The sequence below is a fragment of the Mustela nigripes genome, chromosome 1 (genome assembly GCF_022355385.1).
Source record: "Mustela nigripes isolate SB6536 chromosome 1, MUSNIG.SB6536, whole genome shotgun sequence".
NCBI lineage: Eukaryota > Metazoa > Chordata > Mammalia > Carnivora > Mustelidae > Mustela > Mustela nigripes.
Genome location: NC_081557.1, coordinates 259,999,297 through 260,021,403, shown reverse-complemented (window position 1 = coordinate 260,021,403; position 22,107 = coordinate 259,999,297).

Here is a 22,107-nt window from a genome sequence, read left to right as displayed (position 1 = left end):
ACACAGACCTTGAGCATCTACTAATGACCTCATTTAATGGGTGTGTTAAACTGCAAGGATTTTTGCTATCATTTTGCATTTAAATTTATCTCTTTAAAAAGAAAAATCTACACATCATCTTAGATGTGTCTAAATGGTTCAAAATGCCAACCTGTGCATGCAGAAGGAGAGCCTGAAGGATCAAAATGAAGCTTGAAATCCTAAGACATTTTGAAAGAAATCAGAGAACATGTGGTATTTCCCCACCACCAGAGACAACACTGGGAAATAAAATTCCATGGCTGGAACAACTTCACATGCTGAAAAGTCAATAAAAAGGCCTCAAGAAGCATAAAATATAGAAATATTGTTAAGCATGTGCATTGAAGACCACACTGTAAGAAAATTAGAACTGGAAACGGTCTTTCTCATAATCAAAGAGAAAGCACTATTTCTAAGCTCTTTTTCCCCTTGGCCAACATGTAAAGATTTCTTATCAGAATAGGGGTCCCATAAGATTGTTTTCCTGTCATTTTCTCTCAATTTTCCAAAATTTCATCAAAAAGAGAGAAAGAAGAAAATGTGATCTATCTACAAAGGCATTCCATAAAAATCACCAAACCCAGCAAGTGACTCCCTTTAGGTCACTCCTTCTAGTGGCATGTTCAGTGGTTTTAAACATGACTTAAATTTCTGAAGTTGTTGGCTATTTGAATAAGACTTAAGTACAAATAAGGAAGCCTCAAAAAATTTCCAAAGACAGAAAAATATGCCATAAGATTTAAGGTTGTAAACATAAAACTTCAGGTCCTTCTCAAAACGAAGTGCTGTATTGATTGCAGTACTTACATATTTCTTAAATATTTCATATGTATGAAGCTATGCTACCATTTTTATTTTATTCTTATCTTTAAAAAAAAAGATGTATTTACTAGATAGTGCATGTGGGGAGGGGGAGTAGCAGGCTCCTTGCTGAGCAGGGAGCCCAAGGCTGGGATCAGGACTTGAGCTGAAGGCAGACACTTAACTGGCTGAGCCACCCAGCCACTTTTATCTTTTTAAAAAATATGTCACTGATGAAGTCTTTGAGTGTTGTGACCCATTTTTCCCATAAAACCTGTGGTTTTTGCAGTTTTCATGGACCTTTCACCTTGGGGACCCCATAAACAGTGTTACATCAGAACAGACCATACTACTTCTCAGAGGTCACTAGCTTTCTGTGCATACAACTCATCTATACATTATATTTAATATGACAGTTATACAGAAAGATTAAGTAAATAAAATTAATGGTTGGCAATAAAGAGAGAAGAGGGGGAAAGGATGAGGGCTCCATCTCTATGTTGACTGCAGCACACTTGACATTTCCTCTGAGATGGCTTGCCATCAGTCATCTCAAATGCACTAAGATGTCCAAAACTGAACTCTTTATCTTCTCTTGAAAAACTGTTCCTCCTCCAGTTCCCACCATCTCAGTAAACTGCCCTTTTGCTCTTGCTTTTCCTCCCAGGCAAGCCTGAACCTTGGTCATCCCCAACAACTCCTGCCACTAGCCAGATTGCCCTCAACCCATCACCAGACCTGTCCCTTCTAGCTCCCTCGTGCATTTCCAGTCTCTCTCCTTCTCTCTGTCTCTGCCTTCTCAACCTGGTCCCTGAGGCTGTGATTTCTTTTTAACGGTGCCCTCCTGTGAGTTCTTGTTGGAGTATTTTGTGAGAAAGGAGGATCAGGTCATACCTCTGACTAAAAGTTCAATGGCTTTCTAGCATAGGCTTTATAATCCACAAAATTCCTTTAGTTCAACTTGACACAGCCCAGACCAGCTTTTAAATCTCATCTCATTCTCCTCTTCCCTGTCCTCTCCATTCCCAGCATCCTGAAACCTGACTCAGGGGAGCCAGGCTCTTTCTTGCCTCACACCACCCTCCACACTCTTCCTCTGATGTGCACGTCCTACCTGTTCAACCTCTGCTCAGCCGTCAGGTCTCAAGTGAGTATCACTTTTTCAGAAACACTTTCCTACCTCCCACTCTGTGTTAGCATCCTCTTCGTTCTCTTACAGATCTCACAAGTATTGTCCTTCTTGAGGCTGATCACCATTTGCATTTATTCATTTATATATTTGTATGATTATTTGCTAATTTCTCTATTTCCCACTAAACTATGAATCCCATGAGGTCAGGCCACATCACTATTTTGGTCACGATGTTGAATAACACATGCCTCACAGAACATATACTTTAGGGGCACCTGGGTAGCTCAGTGGTTTAAGATATAGCCTTTGGCTCAGGTCATGATCTCATGGTCCTGGGATCAAGGCCTGCATTGGGCTCTCTGCTCAGTGGGGAGCCTGCTTTCCCCTCTCTCTTTCTACCTGCCTCTCTGCCTACTTGTGATGTCTCTCTCTCAAATAAATAAATAAAATCTTTAAAAAAAAAAAAAAAAGAACACCCACTTTAAAATATCTGCAGAATGAATAAATTCCTTCAGAAAATGTTTATCCCTTCATGTTTTGGATGTTGGGCTAAACTCTGGGACTATATCTAAGAACACGTGATCTTTTCAAGGAGACATAATCAGATCATCATCATCATAGCCATAACTAGCACTTTGTGGATTTGTAATGGGTTATGCATGGTCAAAATTCACCTTTACAACAACTCTATGAAGTTGACATAGTTGTGTTATTATCCCCCTTCACAGAAGAAGAAACAGGCTTAGCAAAGTTAAGTCATTGTCCAAGGCTACACAACCAGTCAGGGGCAGACGTTTACTACACGGACTCTAAATACTCTCTACAGTAGGACCTACTCATCCTGGGGAAGTTGAGAAATATTTCACTGAAAAGTGATCCTTCAATCTGCATCTCAAAGAAAGGGTCAGAACTTTCTAGACGGAAAAGGGGGTGAGGAAATGCCAGAAAGAAGGAAAAGCAGATGCACATGTGTGAGAGGCATGGCATTTTTGTGGTAGGGCAAGGAGTTCAGAGGAGCTGAAGTGCTCAGTTATGTGGCATAAAGTACAAGGAGAGAATGCAAAAGAAACAGGTTGGGACCAGATTGACAAAGACCTTAAATCTGATCTGATCAAGGGAGGGCTAGTCACAGTTTTGATCTAACAAAAATAGAAATCTTCCATGTCCTTCCTATGTCTTAAAAAGCTGGATCCACAGATTCTACCACAGAAAAACAAAAGTGCCAGACTTATTCAAACCTATGGGTAACTAAAGTCAGATGTTAGAAATTCCCAATTAAAATAAATCCACAGCCCTCTTCCTCCTCCATTTGCTTAAGTGGATGTATCAACCATAGACAATCAGGTGTGGCTGAACATCGTAGATGTGCCCCCTCCCCCCTCCACCATCATAGGTGAGCCATGGGGATCCAGAGTGGGGTTTTGGAGCAAGGTCAGTGTGAGATAAGTGTCTACTCAGAGAGGTAGCCCAGGGTAGGATGTCAGTGCTCTGGAAAGGTGAGAAGACATCCCTGTCAGGGGCAGCCTGCCATAAGGTGTTGGAGTCTGAATATTTACACAGAAGCACAGCCCACTGCAGATATCATAGCTGAGGAAGGTAAGGATGACACCCATGAAGGAAGGTGCCTGACACAGGGGGTCAAAGCCCAAGCAGAATGGGGACGACATCTGGGAAGGGAGGATGCTTGGTGTGGGGAATTGGGTGAGAAGGATGTCTGGGTGGGAAGGTGATTCAGTGTAGGGTGTCACAGCCCACAAGACGTGAGGAAGTTTCCTGTGTGGAGAATGGCCCAATGTGGGTCATAAGAGCCCAGCTGGAATAGAGAAGGTGCCGAGCACTTGGACTAAAACCCAAATGGAGTGAGGAGGATATCCCTGGGAAGGAAAGGGGCAGGATCGGTGATAGGATTGTAGGTTGTATACACTATATACTTCAGTATATAAAATATACATTTAGTATATTACAAATAACAGTGCAGGTTTTTCACTGCCAGAGAATGGAGTTACAAAGATGGAAAGGAAACCTAACTGATTGGAATTAAAAATGTCAGTGTAAGTGATACAGGGGGAGGAGTCAAGATGGCGGAGAAGTAGCAGGCTGAGACTACTTCAGCTAGCAGGAGATCAGCTAGATAGCTTATCTAAAGATTGCACACACCTGCAAATCCATCGTCAGATCAAAGAGAAGAAGAACAGCAATTCTGGAAACAGAAAAACAACCACTTTCTGAAAGGTAGGACTGGCAGAGAAGTGAATCCAAAGCGATGGGAGGATAGACCCCGGGGGGAGGGGCCGGCTCCTGGCAAGCAGCGGAGCAACGGAGCACAAAATCAGGACTTTTAAAAGTCTGTTCCACTGAGGGACATCGATCCAGAGGCTAAACCGGGGCGAAGCCCACGCGGGGTCAGCATGGCCTCAGGTCCCGCAGGGTCACAGAAGGACTGGGGGTGTCTGAGTGTCACAGAGCTTGCAGGTATTGGAACAGGAAAGCCGGCTACAGGGACAGAGCCGACAATAAGCTCACAGCTCGGTGTTACCTTGAACAAGCCACAGGCTCGGTGAGCTCGGATTGCGGCCGGAGGTCAGGCAGACGGGAGTTACTGGGCGCTGTTCTCTGAGGGCGCACTGAGGAGTGGGGCCCGGGCTCTCGGCTCCTCTGGGCCGGAAACCGGGAGGCCGCCATTTGTATTCCCGTCCTCTGGAACTCTACAGAAAGCGCTCAGGGAACAAAAGCTCCTGAAAGCAAACCCAAGCGGATTACTCAGCCCGGCCCCTGGTAAGGGCAGTGCAATTCCGCCTGGGGCAAAGACACTTGAGAATCACTACACCAGGCCCCTCCCCCAGAAGATCAACAAGAAATCCAGCCAAGACCAAGTTCACCTACCAAGGAGTGTGGTTTCAATACCAAGGAGAGCAGCAGAATTCCAGAGGAGGAGAAAGCAAAGCACGGAACTCATGGCTTTCTCCCTGTGATTTTTTTAGTCTTGCAGTTAATTTAATTTTTTTCTTTTTCATTTTTTTTTCACGCCTTCTGGTAAAATATATATTTTTTAACTTTTACCCTTTTCTTTTTTAACATTTTTAACTAGTTTATCTAATATATATATATTTTTTTTCTTTTTTATATTTTTCTTTATTCATTTTCTTTTTTTTAATTCTTTTCTTTTCTTTTTCTTTTTTTTTCTTTCTTCCTTTTTGAACCTCTTTTTATCCCCTTTCTCCCCCATCACGATTTGGGATCTCTTCTGATTTGGTTAAAGCATATTTTCCTGGGATTGTTGCCACCCTTTTAGTATTTTACTTGCTCCTTCATATACTCTTATCTGGACAAAATGACAAGACGGAAAATCACCACAAAAAAAAAAAAAAAACAACAAGAGGCAGTACTGAAAGCTAGGGACCTAATCAATACAGACATTGGTAATATATCAGATCTAGAGTTCAGAATGACAATTCTCAAGGTTCTAGCCAGGCTCGAAAAAGGCATGGAAGATATTAGAGAAACCCTCATGGGAGATATAAAAGCTTTTCTGGAGAAATAAAAGAACTAAAATCTAACCAAGTTGAAATCAAAAAAGCTATTAATGAGGTGCAACCAGAAATGGACGCTCTCACTGCTAGGATAAATGAGGCAGAATAAAGAATTAGTGATATAGAAGACCAAATGATACAGAATAAAGAAGCTGAGCAAATGAGGGACAAACAGCTACTGGACCACGAGGGGAGAATTCGAGAAATAAGTGACACCATAAGACGAAACAACATTAGAATAATTGGGATTCCAGAAGAAGAAGAAAGAGAGAGGGGAGTAGAAGGTATACTGGAGAGAATTATTGGGGAGAATTTCCCCAATATGGCAAAGGGAACGAGCATCAAAATACAGGAGGTTCAGAGAACGCCCCTCAAAATCAATAAGAATAGACCCACACCCCATCACCTAATAGTAAAATTTACAAGTCTCAGTGACAAAGAGAAAATCCTGAAAGCAGCCTGAGAAAAGAAGTCTGTAACATACAATGGTAAAAATATTAGATTGGCAGCTGACTTATCCACAGAGACCTGGCAGGCCAGAAAGAGCTGGCATGATATTTTCAGAGCACTAAATGAGAAAAACATGCAGCCAAGAATACTATATCCAGCTAGGCTATCATTGAAAATAGAAGGAGAGATTAAAAGCTTCCAGGACAAACAAAAACTGAAAGAATTTGCAAACACCAAACCAGCTCTACAGGAAATCTTGAAAGGGGTCCTCTAAGCAAAGAGAGAGCCTACAAGTGGTAGATCAGAAAGGAACAGAGACCATATACAGTAACAGTCACCTTACAGGCAATACAATGGCACTAAATTCATATCTCTCAATAGTTACCCTGAATGTGAATGGGCTAAATGCCCCTGTCAAAAGACACAGGGTATCAGAATGGATAAAAAAACAAAACCCATCTATATGTTGCCTCCAAGAAACACATTTTAAGCCCGAAGACACCTCCAGATTTAAAGTGAGGGGGTGGAAAAGAATTTACCATGCTAATGGACATCAGAAGAAAGCAGGAGTGGCAATCCTTATATCAGATCAATTAGATTTTAAGCCAAAGACTATAATAAGAGATGAGGAAGGACACTATATCATACTCAAAGGGTCTGTCCAACAAGAAGATTTAACAATTTTAAATATCTATGCCCCCAATGTGGGAGCAGCCAACTATATAAACCAATTAATAACAAAATCAAAGAAACACATCAACAATAATACAATGATAGTAGGGGACTTTAACACTCCCCTCACTGAAATGGACAGGTCATCCAAGCAAAAGATCAGCAAGGAAATAAAGGCCTTAAACGACACACTGGACCAGATGGACATCACAGATATATTCAGAATATTTCATCCCAAAGCAACAGAATACACATTCTTCTCTAGTGCACATGGAACATTCTCCAGAATAGATCACATCCTCGGTCCTAAATCAGGACTCAACCGGTATCAAAAGATTGGGATCATTCCCTGCATATTTTCAGACCACAATGCTCTAAAGCTAGAACTCAACCACAAAAGGAAGTTTGGAAAGAACCCAAATACATGGAGACTAAACAGTATCCTTCTAAAGAATGAATGGGTCAACCGGGAAATTAAAGAAGAATTGAAAAAAATCATGGAAACAAATGATAATGAAAACACAACGGTTCAAAATCTGTGGGACACAACAAAGGCAGTCCTGAGAGGAAAATATATAGCGGTACAAGCCTTTCTCAAGAAACAAGAAAGGTCTCAGGTACACAACCTAACCCTACACCTAAAGGAGCTGGAGAAAGAACCAGAAAGAAACCCTAAGCCCAGCAGGAGAAGAGAAATCATAAAGATCAGAGCAGAAATCAATGAAATAGAAACCAAAAAAACAATAGAACAAATCAACGAAAGTAGGAGCTGGTTCTTTGAAAGAATTAATAAAATTGATAAACCCCTGGCCTGACTTATCAAAAAGAAAAGAGAAAGGACCCAAATAAATAAAATCATGAATGAAAGAGGAGAGATCACAACTAACACCAAAGAAATACAAACTATTATAAGAACATACTATGAGCAACTCTACGGCAATAAATTTGACAATCTGGAAGAAATGGATGCATTCCTAGAAACATATAAACTACCACAACTGAACCAGGAAGAAATAGAAAGCCTGAACAGACCCATAACAAGTAAGGAGATTGAAACAGTCATTAAAAATCTCCAAACAAACAAAAGCCCAGGGCCAGACGGCTTCCCGGGGGAATTCTACCAAACATTTAAAGAAGAACTAATTCCTATTCTCCTGAAACTGTTCCAAAAAATAGAAATGGAAGGAAAACTTCCAAACTCATTTTATGAGGCCAGCATCACCTTGATCGCCAAACCAGACAAGGATCCCATCAAAAAAGAGAGCTATAGACCAATATCCTTGATGAACACAGATGCGAAAATTCTCACCCAAATACTAGCCAATAGGATTCAGCAGTACATTAAAAGGATTATTCACCACGACCAATTGGGATTTATTCCAGGGCTGCAAGGTTGGTTCAACATCCATAAATAAGTCAATGTGATACAACACATTAATAAATGAAAGAACAAGAACCATATGATACTCTCAATAGATGCTGAAAAAGCATTTGACAATGTACAGCATCCCTTCCTGATCAAAACTCTTCAAAGTGTAGGGATAGAGGGCACATACCTCAATATCATCAAAGCCATCTATGAAAAACCCACCGCAAATATCATTCTCAATGGAGAAAAACTGAAAGCTTTTCCACTAAGGTCAGGAACACAGCAGGGATGTCCATTATCACCACTGCTATTCAACATAGTACTAGAGGTCCTAGCCTCAGCAGTCACACAACAAAAGGAAATTAAAGGCATCCAAATCAGCAAAGAAGAAGTCAAATTATCACTCTTCACAGATGATATGATACTATATGTGGAAAACCCAAAAGACTATACTCCAAAACTTCTAGAACTTGTACAGGAATTCAGTAATGTGTCAGGATATAAAATCAATGCACAGAAATCAGTTGTATTTCTCTACACCAGCAACAAGACAGAAGAAAGAGAAATTAAGGAGTCAATCCCATTTTCAATTGCACCCAAAACCATAAGATACCTAGGAATAAACCTAATCAAAGAGGCACAGAATCTATACTCAGAAAACTATAAAGTACTCATGAAAGAAATTGAGGAAGACACAAAGAAATGAAAAAATGTTCCATGTTCCTGGATTGGAAGAATAAATATTGTGAAAATGTCTATGCTACCTAAAGCAATCTACACATTTAATGCAATTCCTATCAAAGTACCATCCATCTTTTTCAAAGAAATGGAACAAATAATTCTAAAATTTATATGGAACCAGAAAAGACCTCGAATAGCCAAAGGGATATTGAAAAAGAAAGCCAAAGTTGGTAGCATCACAATTCCGGACTTCAAGCTCTATTACAAAGCTGTCATCATCAAGACAGCATGGTACTGGCACAAAAACAGACACATAGATCAATGGAACAGAAGAGAGCGCCCAGAAATAGACCCTCAACTCTATGGCCAGCTAATCTTCGACAAAGCAGGAAAGAATGTCCAATGGAAAAAAGACAGCCTTTTCAATAAATGGTGCTGGGAAAATTGGACAGCCACATGCAGAATAATGAAATTGGACCATTTCCTTACACCACACATGAAAATAGACTCAAAATGGATGAAGGACCTCAATGTGCGAAAGGAATCCATCAAAATCCTTGGGGACAACACAGGCAGCAACCTCTTCAACCTCAGCCGCAGCAACATCTTCCTAGGAACAACGCCAAAGGCAAGGGAAGCAAGGGCAAAAATGAACTATTGGGATTTCATCAAGATCAAAAGCTTTTGCACAGCAAAGGAAACAGTTAACAAAATCAAAAGACAACTGACAGAATGGGAGAAGATATTTGCAAACGACATATCAGATAAAGGACTAGTGTCCAGAATCTATAAAGAACTTAGCAAACTCAACACCCAAAGAACAAATAATCCAATCAAGAAATGGGCAGAGGACATGAACAGACATTTCTGCAAAGAAGACATCCAGATGGCCAACAGACACATGAAAAAGTGCTCCATATCACTCGGCATCAGGGAAATACAAATCAAAACCACAATGAGATATCACCTCACACCAGTCAGAATGGCTAAAATCAACAAGTCAGGAAATGACAGATGCTGGCGAGGATGCGGAGAAAGGGGAACCCTCCTCCACTGTTGGTGGGAATGCAAGCTGGTGCAGCCACTCTGGAAAACAGCATGGAGGTTCCTCAAAATGTTGAAAATAGAACTTCCCTATGACCCAGCAATTGCACTACTGGGTATTTACCCTAAAGATACAAACGTAGTGATCCAAAGGGGCACGTGCACCTGAATGTTTATAGCAGCAATGTCCACAATAGCCAAACTATGGAAAGAACCTATATGTCCATCAACAGATGAATGGATCAAGAAGATGTGGTATATATACACAATGGAATACTATGCAGCCATCAAAAGAAATGAAATCTTGCCATTTGTGACAACATGGATGGAACTAGAGCGTATCATGCTTAGTGAAATAAGTCAAGCAGAGAAAGACAACTACCATATTATCTCCCTGATATGAGGAAGTGGTGATGCAACATGGGGGCTTAAGTGGGTAGAAGAAGAATCAATAAAACAAGATGGAATTGGGAGGGAGACAAACCATAAGTGACTCTTAATCTCACAAAACAAACTGAGGGTTGCTGGGGGGAGGGGGATGGGAGAAGTGGGGTGGGATTATGGACATTGGGGAGGGTGTGTGCTTTGGTGAGTGTTGTGAAGTGTGTAAACCTGGTGATTCACAGACCTGTACCCCTGGGGATAAAAATATATGTTTCTAAAAAATAAAAAATTAAATAAAAAAAATGTCAGTGTAAACTCAGGGCTTTATAAAATTATCTATATGATAGAGAAACAAATATCCAGTAGTCTCCCCATATCCACAGGAGATATGACCCAAGACCCCCAGAGAACATCTGAAACTACAGATAGTACCATACCCTATATCTGCCTCATTTTTTCCTGTACATATAGATGTATTATAAAGTTGAATTTATAAATCAGGATTTAAGAGATTAGCGATACTAACTAATAATAAAAGAGGACAATCATAGTGAGATGCTGTAATAAAATTTCCATGAATGTGCTCTCTCTCTTTCTCTCTCAAAACATTTTCCTGTACTGTGCTCACCCTCCCAGTGATGATGTGAGATGATAAAATGACTATGTGATGAGATGAACTGAGGGGAATGACAGAGGCCTTGTAACATGGTTGTTAGGTTACTATTGACCTCCTGAAGATCAGTCAGAAAAAAGCTCATCTGCTTGCAGACTGTGGCTGGTTGACTATAGTAACTGAAACTGTGGACAGAGCAACCACAGGTAAGAGGTGCCTGTGTGTGTATGGTTTACATATATTTCCCGGCCTCGTCTGCTGCAAGTGCCTGATAAGGGCAAAAGCAATATGCACACCTAGCAGCCAGACCTTGGATTCTAAAGACTTTTATCCACTGGAAACAGGGCTTCTTTAAAAACACAACTGATTCCAAAGCTGTGGAACAGTAAGTACAAGATGAGCCTAGAATATTTTATCATGTCTGAAAGGGAGGAAGTACTCAAGAGGTGATGTGGACATATCAAAAGACACCAATGACTCATAGGAGGGGATCCCATTGGCCAAGTCAGAAATAATTTCGAGGTCAAAATAAATATGAAGTAGCAGATTATTACCAATCAAATTAAATAAAATTATAACAAATATACCATTCTGGTAGGGGGATGTTGACCATGGAGGACATTATGCCTGTGGCGGGGGGAAGGGGACATACAGGATATCTCTGTTCCCACCTTTCAGTTTTGCTGTGAACCTAAAAAAATTTTTTAAAAATAATCTTTTCATGAACAGATACTCTTCCAAAGAAGACATACAAATGTCTATCAGACACATGAAAAAGTGTTCATCATCATTAGCCATCAGGGTGATTCAAATCAAAACCACATTGAGATACCACCTTACATCAGTTAGAATGGCGAAAATTAACAAGATAGTAAAAAACAGGTGTTGGAGAGGATGTGGAGAAAGGGGAACCCTCTTACACTGTTGGTGGGAATGCAAGTTGGTGTAGCCACTTTGGATAACAGTGTGGATATTCCTTAAGAAATTAAAAAATAGAGCTACCCTACGACCCTGCAATTGCACTATTGGGTATTTACCTCAAAGATATAGATGTAGTGAAAAGAAGAGACATCTGTACCCCAATGTTCATAGCAGCAATGGCCACAGTCGCCCAACTATGGAAAGAACCAAGATGCCCTTCAATGGACGAATGGATAAAAAGGATATGGTCCATATATAATGGAGTATTATGCCTCCAACAGAAAGGATGAATACCCAACTTTTGTATCAACATGGATGGGACTGGAGGAGATTATGCTGAGTGAAGTAAGTCAAGCAGAGACAGTCAAGTATCATATGGTTTCACTTACTTGTGGAGCATAAGGAATAACATGGAGGACATTGGGAGATGGAAAGGAGAAGTGAGTTGGGGGAAATCGGAGGGAGAGACAAACTATGAGAGACTGTGCACTCTGAGAAACAAACTGAGGGTTCTGGAGGGGGTTGGGTAAGCCTGATGGTGGGTATTAAGGAGGGCATATATTGCATGGAGCACTGGGTGTGGTGCATAAACAATGAATTTTGGAACACTAAAAAAGAATAAAATTTAAAAAGTCTTTTAAAATAAATTAAGAGATCATGAGCCCATGTTAATAGAAATAATCCACAGAACAAACAAATTGGAACTAAGATGAAATGGGGTTTTATATAGTCTTAAAATACCTTTTCAAGAAAAAAAAAAAAACTGCAAAAAGGAAAAGGTAACTTCACAGTGAACAAGCTGGCAGACACCACCTTATTGAATAATTAAGGCAAATTCCACCAGCAATAGGATAAAATGTAATTGTGACCCACCTGGTAAAATGCAAAGAGGAATGTAGCATCACTTTTGAGATCTTCCTGCCAAGATGCAGAATCTGAATCTAAAGATAAGAAAATAGCAGACAAATCTAAAGGGCAGGACAATCCATAAAATAATTGGCCTGAAATCTTTAAATGTGTCAGGATCATTAGTCAAGGAAAGGCTGAGGAGCTGCTCCAGATGGAAGGAGACTAGAGACATGACAAGTATAAGCAATGTGATTTTGAGCTTCATCCTTTCATTATAAAGGATATCACTTAAATGTGATTTGAGGATGAGAGGATAGTAACACATCAACGTTAATTTCCTAATTTTTAGGGTAGTATTAGGGTTATGTCCTTCTTATAGGAAGTACACATTCAAGTCTTCCAGGGCAATGAAGCATAACACCAGCAACTTACTCAAAAATAGGTTCGGGGAGAAAGAAGTCCTTTGTATTTACTGTAGTGGAGTTTTCCTCTTAATAAAGAAAGAAACAAACAATAATATCACATTTACATATCAGCTCAATTCTCCAGAATTCAGCTTGATTTCGAATATGGTACAAGTAGATCTTCATCTGTCAAACCCCTGGCAGTCTACTGCTTCCCTTAGCAACTGACTAAAAGTCACACTGGTTCCCACTTAACACAGTTCTTAACAAATTATACTTGGTTTTCAGTCTTTTCAGCCAATGACTTCTTATATAACCACTGTTGAGGTTGACAAACCAAGATTGCCAGAAGCACGCTGAAATAAAAATAAAAATAAAATAAATAATAAAATAAAATAAAATGGGTGAGTGGGTTTACTTGCAAGGGGCAAGGGACAAGGCACCCCCTAGGCACCACAGGAGCATCTTCGTAAGTGGGAGTTGAGAAAGGCTTTTTATGGGATTTGAGTTTATGCTGGATGATCCTGTGGAGTTAAAAAAGCAGGGACCAATTCTGAATTAGAAGCTGTCAAGAAGCAGGGGAAATTCAGTGATTGGCAATCCTAGTGCTTTTCATCTAAGACACGGAGGATGAAGGCAAGCCTAGAGTCGCCCGTGGTACAGAAACAGCAATCAACCACGTCAGTCAGAAGAGGGGGGTGTTTAGTCATTTCTGTGGTCAGGTAGCAGCCTTGTCTATGGCTTGATCTTAGCAACGCATGTGTTCTATTGAAAATACTGTGGTCTGGTTGCCATCAGGGCTGTTTTTAATTTCTCACCAAAAAGGTGGAAGGAAATAAGTAGTCCTATAAGAAGCAGACATGGTAAACAGAGGAAATAACCTCTGCAAACTGTAAGTAAGGGAAGAAACAGCGTTAAAATAATTATATGAAGGAGGAGGAGGGAGAGAAGAAGAGGAAGAGGAGTAGGGGGAGGTGGAGGAGGAGGAAGAAAGAGAGAGGAAGGAGGGGCGTGGTTGGAGGATGGGGACGCCACAGCAGCAAGCTGGATGCTGATTCTAAGGCCCTACATGCACCAAACATTTTCAATTCTCAAGGCTACACAGTAAATTAGCTAATACTACTACCTCCATTCTACAGATGAGAAAACTGAGGTACTAAGAGATTAATTTGCCTGATATCGCTCAGCTAGCAAATAGCAAAACCAGGATCACTATACAACACACAATGCTGGGTTTATACATCCAATGGCCAAATATTTACCAATGCTACCATATACAAAGCACTGCCTGGGTATTACATGAAACAATATGATGTTTCACCCTCTAAAATATACCCAAAAACCTCATCCAAACATTTGTCACTTTTGTCAATCCCCCTTCCTCACCTCAGCTCCACATTTTCAAAGGCTACAATGTAGTCTCATGTTTCATGATTGAAATACAGGATCAATAATGCACCTCCCCTTAGCTTACCCACAACTCAGTCCTTTATCACTCTTCATTCTTTTCTCCATGCTTAGATTTTCTTTTTTGAACTCTGTTGCTCATATATGCTCCATGTGTTGTGCTAATTGCCTGCTTATATTTCTGTATCTTAGGAGAGATTTTTTATTTATATTTTTGGCTGTTCAGCATCTTGATTTCCTTTTAGGGAATTACTCCTACCCAGTATGCTGATAAATGTTTAAAAACTGGCTCTCCTTGGGGAGAAAAAATATTTTTAAATAATATTTTTAATAATAAAATGTTATTTGTTACACATTTTTATTGTAAATTTTATTCATAGACTTTATGTTTTATAATAAATTTTACTCATATAAAGAACATGTAATAATCCATAAATAATAAGAAAATATCTAATACTGTCTCTTTATTGTAAATTCCATATAGCAATTAATTTTCCCAGAATGCTTTGGTTGTTTTTGTAACTTTTGTAGCCAAACTACAGTTGTAGGTGATGACAGAGTATAGTTACAACTCTAATATTGTTGGTGTTTTCATGCATGTGATGAGAAAGAAAAGGAAAACAACAGAGATGTACGTGAGAACTTGTTTGTGTGTCCATGACACGAGTCCTTTGCTGAATTTGATAGTAGTGATTGAATACTGGAAGAATATTTCTTCAATTTCTTTACCTCTTAATAATGTAATGGCTGCAGATATGACACGATTTTAAGTTTCATCTGCATCATTTATATTTCTCCATCACTTTCTTAAGCATGAACAACCAACAAAAAACAAATCAAGTCCTACTTTGTAGTATTTGTGAATGTGTACCCCATAAAGTAGTCCCAACCTGGCCAATTTCAAGCCACCGATGTGAAGCACAGTAGCACAATGGATAATATTTCCACTCCACAGCCACAATATATGTAAATAAACTCAAGAACATGAATAATAGTAAAATGTAGTAAAATCATTAGAACGTGGTAGGTTTTGAGTATTTATAATCTTTGTTTCAATATAATTTAATTGTAAGTTAATATAATTTAAATTAATGACTATTTTTAACAACTGGATTATAAACTTTCTGAAAATTTAACAACTGTCTCCCATGAGCAGTACAAGCCAGTCCAGCAGCCTACAACTGCTTCTTCCCCACTGGTCATGGGTAGTCTTGGGTAGAAGGGACCAACTTCCTGTTTCGTAAAGAAGATGGGTCTCCTGTTTACCTTAAGTAACCAAGGGAAAAGCCTAGAAACTATGCTTGGCCTCTTATGTGCCTCTCTGGGGCTCTGAATCTTGACTGACTCAAAAAAGGAGGGAAGGAACAGTTGGAAAGATCCATCACTCAACATGGTGGCAGAGGCTAACCAACCAGCTCCTGCTATGGAACTGGGCTATGCTTCCCTTTCTATTGTCTGGAGGTGCCTTGGTCACTACCTCTATCAACACCTGTTCTCAAGCCCGTGATCCTCCCATATTCTTTCCATAAGTTACATTTGATATGTTTCTATTGCTCACAGTCAATAAACCCAACAGTTATGGCATGAGTTCCTTAAAAGCAAGGACTGGATCTTCCTGTTTCTAAAGTCTTGTACCTCACATAGTTCTAACACCAGGTGAAGGCTCAATAAGTTTCTGCTAAAATGAATATGTGAATGGATTTCATAATCAGGGTGACTTCCCAGATTACATAGATCATATACAAGCCCTTAACATAATTTGAAATAATAAAGTTGTGCTCTGAGTTGCAGAGGTTAGGAATGAATGTGGCAGCACAATGATAATGTGACTCGGATAATGATATGGAAGTCCCCTCCTGGCTGGAGAGGGATATATTCCAAGATCACCAGGAGATGGCTGAATCCACAGATAGTAACCAGCCCTATATATACTGTTTTTTCCTATACATGCATACCTATTAGAAAGTTTAATTTATAAATTAGGCACAGTGAGAGATTAATAATATTAATAAAATAAAACAATTATAACAATACAGATCTTCCTCAACTTATGATATGGTCATGTCCTGATAAAGCCACTGTAAGTTGAAAATATCATAAGTCAGAGTGCTTTTCCTACACCTAACCTACCAAACATCATAGCTGAGCCTTGTCAACCTTAAATGTACTCAGAACACTTACATTAGCCTAGAGCTGGGCAAATTCACCTAACACAAAGTCTATTTTATAATAAAGTGTTGAATATGTCAATTGATTTAGTGGATACTGGACCAAAAGTGCAAAACAGAATGGCTGTGTGGGTAGGGAATGCTTGTAAGTGTGTCGGTTATCTATACTCATGGTGGTGTGGCTCACTGAAGCTGCCGCTCCTAGTTTCACGGGAGAGTAGCACACTGCCCAGCTAGCCCGAGGAAGAGATCCAAATTCAAAATTCAAAGCAGGGTTTCTACTGAATGCCTACCATTTCAGCACCATCCAAAAGTCAAAATATCGTAAGACAAACTATCGTAAATCAGGGTCCATTTGTATACTGTAGTAAAAGTTACAGGAGACGGCACCTGGATGGCTCAGTCATTTAACCCCCTGACTCTTGATTTGGGCTCAGGTCATAATCACAAGATCATGAGATTGAGTCTCATGTTGGGCCCACACTGAGCATGTAGCCTGTTTGGGATTTTCTCTCTCCCTCTCTCTTTCTGCCTTTCCTTGCTCGTGCTCTTTTTCTCTCTCTAAAACAAAAACAAAAACAAAAACTATTATTATTATATGAATATGCTCTCTCCCTTACTCTTTCTCTCTCAAAATGTCTTATTGTACTTTACTCACCCTTCTTCTTGTGATGATGTGAGAAGATAAAACACCTAGGAGGCCCCATGACCTAGATTTAGGCTACCATTGCTCTTCTGACGATTCATCAGAAGGAGGATCACCTGCTTCCAGACATCTCAACAACTGAAACTGATGAAAACAAAATCACAGATAAGGGATTTCAAGTGTCTTTGTCAAGTTGCCCTATATATCATGATGTTGATAGTCATCTTGGTTATAACAATGATATTGGCTGGTAGTGGGGGGAGGTGGTGTTTGTCAAGGGTTAGGAATATTTACTATTCCTACTCTATAGCCTCTCCACCCACCTGTCACTCCAGCCATTGCGGAGCCATGAACATCTCACAGGTGAGCCCCACTAGCCCCTCACCTCAGCTCCACCACCTTCTCTGGTCCTCCCCTGACTTCTTGATACGGCACACCCATGTATGTACAGTTTAGAAGTGAGGGAATCAACAGACAGTCTTAATCAATGGGGATTAGACAGGAGTAGCTAATTCTTCCTCTTTCATCCTCCCAAGAGAAGATTCTGAGGAACATTTGTTCTACATCGCTTTTCAGAGGGTCCCAGCAAGACTGAGCCCCAGTTGCCCAAGGTAGTGTAGACTCAGTAACATACTCTCATGTTGGTTTTCTCTCCTTCTCTACTAGTCCCAGTTGCCCACTCCTATTCCCTCAGATCATTTTCCAAATAAGTGAAAATTTGGGGCTCAAAATTCTGTATTGGGCTCAGATTTGGGGGGAAGTCCAGACTAAGATAATAACTCTGAAAAATACTTTCTTTTTTTTTTTTTAAGATTTTATTTATTTATTTGACAGGGAGAGATCACAAGTAGGCAGAGAGGCAGGCAAAGAGAGAGGAAGGGAAGCAGGCTCCCTGCTGAGCAGAGAGCCTAGTGCGGGGCTTGATCCCAGGACCCTGGGACCACGACCTGAGACGAAGGCAGAGGCTTTAACCCAATCAACCACCCAGGTGCCCCTGAAAAATACTATCTTAAAAGAAAGAGTGATGTGGCATTTTTCCTCTTCAACTCTTCCTAATATCTTAGTTATTCACAACTTCTCCTAAATTGAATCAAATTTACAAATGTAGTTGTCAGAATTCAAAGTAGGTATGTGTAAAAAACTAATTTGTGTCCCTCCAAAATTCATATGTTGAAGACTCTCTTCCTAGAACCTTGGAATGTGAGGACAGAGCTTGAAGGTGGCCAACTGCAAACCAAGGAAAGAGGCTTCAGAAGAAACCAAGACCTGCCAACACCTTGAACTTAGACTTCCAGCCCCCAAACTGTGCAAATAAATACATTTCTGCTGTTTAAGTCACTGAACCTATGGTACTTCTTATGGTAGTCCTGGCAAAATAATTCAGTATTTTATCAGAAAATAACATTTTTTAAAGATTATTTATTTATTTATTTATTTGGCAGACAGAGATCACAAGTAGGCAGAAAGGCAGGCAGAGAGAGAGAGGGAAGCAGGCTCCCTGCTGAGAAGAGAGCCTGATGTGGGGCTCAATCCCAGAACCCTGGGACCATGACCTGAGCCGAAGGCAGAGGCTTTAACCTACTGCCACCCAGGTGCCCCAGAAAATAACATTTTTTTACCCTTTCCTACTATAGGATCTACTTACAATCCATCAAGAGAGAATTCTTTTAGGAAAGTACAGAGATTAATAATCATTATGATAGTGCTGAGTCACTGAAAAAAAAAAATGAAGTTTTTCTAGGATTCTATCTATATGACACCAAAATATTTTCTAAGGTTTTGGGATTTAATTATACAAAACTTCCCTTATCTGGGACTACAACTTATCAGAAATGAAACTATATGTTGGCGAACTGAACATAATAAATTTTTTAAAAATTAACCAAAGACCTACAGTAAAAGCAAAAAACTGTAAAACTCTTTAAAAAAAACCAAATACACAAACATTAAAGATGAAGAAGAAGAAGAAGAGGAAGAAGAAGAAGAAGAAGAAGAAATAATGAACCATTTCCATACATTGCTGTATAAATAATCTCTACCACAGCAGAATTTTTTAGCTGTCGGGTTTGGAAAGAGCATTCTTTTCTCACGTTGCTATAGAGAGAAGCATGACTAGACATTATATTAAACACGGATAAAACCTGGAAATGTTCACAGATTCCAGAAAGTATTTCAGATTGTGAAATAAAGAGTGAGGGTGAATTACATCAAGTTGTTTTCTGTATTGATTTAATGTCTCGTTAATTTTTCTGGATCATAGAGAGTTCCCAGAACCCTCTGCTTTCCTCTTTACTTTTCCTTTGATCGATACTAAACAATTGTGCATGTGGATCCGCCATTGTTACTCCCATAGGAGGGAGAGAGACCAGGAAAAGAGAAGAAAATAGGTGAGGCCGACACGGTGAGGGCTGTTAGCTCAGCCAAAATGAGTGAAAGGCAAGACATACTCTAAAGGGAAAAAATTATCTCAATTCTTTCTCCCATAACCCAGAGTTAAAATTCAGCATAGAAGGATCATTGGAAAATATTAAAGAGCCATGATTAACATCATATACAGAAATTTTATCTGAAATTGTTAGGAGACTGGGACACAGAAATACAAACATCCATAAGTAAGAAACTGCTGCTTGACAGCAACACATCACTGTTCACGTTTATCCAAATGCCAGCCTTAAATTCCTGAAAGAGTCACAATACATATTTTCTACAAAAACAACAACAAAAATATATTTCTAAGTTTGAGTGTATTAGCTAAAACTGATTTAATGGAATGAAGTTGTCTACTGTGGAAACACGCTACCATGGAATTCTATGACAACAGGCAGAGAGGTGACTTCAGCGGAAATGATATGATGTGGTCTGGAGAAGTACACTTTCCCTGGAAAGCATGTGCCAAAGATACACAAGCCCATTGTCTATGTAATCCCAAAAAGGACAGTCACAAAAGGTATACTACTTCTCCCAAGGGATTGTTGAATTTTTTACGTGTTTCAGAATAAAGACTGAAAGGCCTTTTGATATCCCACTATTTAATTTGTTTGATGTGTTTATAGAAATTGGGGGGCCATTCTTTATCGAGAACATGAGAATGTAAATTACTCTAGGCTCCATTGGTTTGAACCACGTGTAATGTGAACTAATTACATGATTTATTCCAGAACGGTAATGAGATTACTGGTTAGTGATCAGTCATGTGCTGGATCAGTTTCATTGGTCATCAATTTTTAAGCTTCGTTGAGGGATTTACTCAAATGGCATATTTAATTACCACAGATAAAGAAGAAAAAAGCCATCCACCAAAAAAGAGATGGCCATTAGGGGTTATCTAAAGGCCTGTCTGAGATGATAGAAGGACAGTAAACTCACACTGGGTTCAGTAATAACCAGCCTTCATGTCTAAGCTTCAAAGACGACTCTGAAATACAGATGTGTTCCTTCTTACCACAGTCTGTGCTTCCCTTTTTATTCTGCCAGTGGACAGACCATTTCCTTCCTTTATGCTTCCTTGCTTTCATGCTTTCTTTCTTGCATTAGGAAGGAGCGAAAGCCCTGGGCCCTACTTTATGTTATAGACAGTCTGTCAGGAGGTTGAAGTGGAGAGAACTGGGGGAGAAGCTGAGGCCTTCACCTGAGGCATTAAACAAAAGCTCTGGGAAGAAGTAATAAAAGGCTATCTGGAAAAACATATTCCATATACACAGGGACCAGGGTCTGTACCGTAAAAAGTTCTGGAATGGTTGGCGTATGCTAATAAATAGATAATGTCATGCACAAATAGTGCTTTAACAGGGCAGTTAGTACTTACTACTAAAAACAAAACAAAACAAAATTTGGACTCTCCCTAAACCCAAATAGATTGAGAAAAATATAGAAGCTCTAAAACCAATACAAAGGAGTATATACACAAATTCTGGATAATCTATGACAGCAACCCAGCAATATATTTACTACAACTGCTCTCCGAGAAGGTGGAGGTGCCTTTCCTTGGCTGCTTATGGATATGTGAGTGTGTGTGGCCTGTTGGAAACAGACACTGAATTTAGACAAATGTGCTGCCCACTCACTGGCATGTGGTTTTGGCAAGGTGCTGAAACCACTCTGAGAAGTAGTTTGTATCCTCTATAAAGTGTGAAGAAGAAGAATATGCACCAGGGTTATTTCCAAGAGGATAATCACGTTTGTAATTTGTTCTGCAATCAAGTAAAAAATGCACTTAAAGCACATCGCTTAGGCAATACCTGAGGAATTTTCATTTCCATCTTTTCTTTTCCCTCCCACCATACCTGTATCCCTGCTGCTAGTCATTCATGGCATAAGGAACAGAGGCGATGGGTTCATGGACACTGCTTAGGCAAGTGTGCTCAAACAGTTGGGTGATTCGACCATGTGCTGAACAGAAGCTCCACAGGAGAGGAGGGCAGGGGGAATTGTTTCTCCCACTCAGCACATAGTCGACAAGACACATTTTTAGCAATTCTATCACAAAATTGTGACAGTACTACGTTCGCATGAAAGAATGAGAACATGTAAAACATGGTAGCCAGACCCCCATATGGGAATGAGAAGGTGGTCAAGGTAGCTGCGTCACTAACTTCTTGCCTTTCCCCTGCCACGGTGGGGCAGATGAGGTCCCTGAGGCTCGGCCACACCGAGGCTGGCTCCTCCAGAATAATGTTAGATCCGGAAACAAGGCAAAATTACCCAAAACTAGTTTTAAAATTCTGGCCCCCATTCCTTCTTTTTCAGACTAGAGTAACAAGATGAACCTTTATGGCAGAGCACAGGAAAATACACAGGGAAAACCTAGACAGGTGCTAATTTTCCTGCGCTGATGTAATCCTCTTGGTTGTTAAATATCTTGCTCAGTACCATAGCAGATCTTCCCGGATCACTGAGCAATATTTCTTGAGAATACTCCAGATGATTACATCACGAGGCATTGTCATAATGTGCTTCAACACAAAATGGGGAGTGGAGAGGGGGGAATGATTCAGAAGACAAGTCTGAAGCATAAT